Genomic DNA, 2,461 nt, shown 5'->3' on the forward strand with positions numbered 1-2,461 from the left:
TTCCAAGCTTGTATCACTCATTTATTTTCCAAAATTTTCTTCTCTCTTATATGATTTTAGTCCCCCTTTTGAGCTCTTCCATGAATTCTTTCAGAACTTGAGAGCACTTCCTATTTCTGTCTGGGGTTTTGCCTACAGTTGTTTGATATCATTGTCTTCTGAGCTAGTTTCTTGATACTCTCTGTCACCATAAGAACTTTCTATGGTCAGATTATTTTTTGTTGTGTTTTGCTCATAATTTTTGGCCTTTTTCCTTTCTTTTAAATTTGAACTCTGCCCTTGGGTGGAAGGGGCACTATCTCAGGCTTCTTGTGCCAGGGCCTGCAGTCCCTGGCTGTTTACCTGATGCTGCATTGATGTTTCCCTTGAGGCCCATAGGAGACCCTCATGTCTGGTACTCGGCTGGGAGGGGGGGGAGTGGGGTGGATCAGGGTTGCTGGTGCTCTTAGAGGCCATAAAGGTCTGGCAGATTACCTGGTGCCAAGCCATGGTCCTAGAGATAGTGTTTGGTGTTTACTGAGGCTAGTGTGGTGTTTCTGCATTTCATGTGGGGGTCTGGTTGTCTGTTTGCCCAGGGCTATGTTGAAACATATGGCAGCTTCTCACCACTGGAGTCTGCCAGTTACCCTGACTGTGCTGAGGCACATAAGGGGTCCTGGTGTTGGTGTTTGCCTGCTCTACCACACTAGGGCTCTGGATCTACTACTGGTTTGCTGAGGTGGGACTTACTGCTGGCTTGTTTCCTGTCCTGAACTGGGCTCCCTTTTAACCAAGTGAGACAGAACTTTCCTGTTAATCTTCCAGGTTTCTTGGACTAAAAGACTGTTTCACTCCACAATTTTTGCTGGTTCTGCTATTCCAGGATCTGTTTGGGGGCACTATTTTATGGTTATTTGGAGGCGAATATGGGAAAGTTATGGTGATTTACTCCTTAATCCCCTATCTTGGCTCCCAGATGCTCTGTACCTTAAGCTTTTCATCTGAAAATGACGGGGTTGGTCTTGGTGTTATTACAGGCAATATTACATAGTAGATGATGCTCTCAATTTGTATCTTATTTGAAAATTGCTATTTGTAGGATCATAGACATGTTCTAAATTAGGGTTCTTAAACTAAAGTCTATGGACTCTTTGACTTAAGGATGTCCATGATCTTGGTTGAATATATATTTGTGTGTGTGTGTATGTGTGTGTGTATCTATATATCTATCTATAGATAGAGATAGATAGAAAAATACATAAATCTTCACTTTTATCAGTATATAACTGGAATTTAACATTTCCTTCTACTTTTTTTTTAACTCTGAGAAGGCATTCAGGGGCTTCATCAGACTCCCAAATAAGTTCATGACACAAGAAAGATTGAGAATCACTGGTCTAAATTTATCATCTCCACTCTTTGTCTATATAATGAGGATAATAATATTTGTTCTACATGAGTTAAAGACTTCTTGAGAAGGAAGTACTTCATAAAACATATATCACTATTTGCATGTGAATTATCAGGCTTAAATTTTCATTCAAGTAGAGGATACAGTAGGTTTAATATGGTAATTACAGAGACTAGAGAGATAACAATCCCTTCCCCCCCCAACATTTAGGATCAATTCCTCTTTAAATGGATAATTAAGTGCAAGACTATGCTGGAGTCAACTCTATATGACCTGTAAGAGACCAATGTTACATTTTCAGTGTATTTATACTTCAGAAATATATACTGCAAAGAAGGGCTTGATTTATTGTTTTGTTGATTGTCTGGACTTAAGAAGGTATTAATACTGCAGATTCAACTTAAAAATGTGTCTGTGCATATGTTATCTCCAATTATTGAACCTTTACAGGCACACCCCTGAATTGCTTTGTAAACACTGCTTGAGCTCAGCAGAACTGAAGTAGAAGGCTCAAAGAATGAAATCATTACTAGGCTGGATACCTGGTGCCTGCAGGCTAATAGCAATAATAAGCATTTACATAGTGTTTCGGGTTTTGTAAAGTGTTTTACATCCATTATTTCTCTTAAGCCACACCACACAAGATGTTGTAGCAAGTAATACTCTATGTCAATGAAAATGAAAGCAGAATCCAATACATCAAGTAGGCATTAGTTGGAGAAACTAAAAGGCACGTCAGGACAGTATTGTAATAAAAAACAAATATGATGAATACAGAGAAGCATGGAAAGATTTAGATATATGTATATTTAGGTAAATATAGAGAATTCAGCAATATCAAGAAATCAAAGGTATAGTGACTATAACAAGGTAAATGGAAAGAGCAATCACAAAGCAATCACAGGGGATTGCCATAAATTTACAAAGAACTAGCATGGTTGAAGAGAAGATATGAGAAAACACTCCACTCCATGGGTATGGTCCAATGTTCATCTCCAATGTATTATTAGGGTCTTTCAATGTATGAGTCTTTTTTTGCTGATTCTTTTTCTATTTTAAAGTATTAAAATA

The sequence above is a fragment of the Trichosurus vulpecula genome, chromosome 6 (assembly GCF_011100635.1).
Source record: "Trichosurus vulpecula isolate mTriVul1 chromosome 6, mTriVul1.pri, whole genome shotgun sequence".
NCBI lineage: Eukaryota > Metazoa > Chordata > Mammalia > Diprotodontia > Phalangeridae > Trichosurus > Trichosurus vulpecula.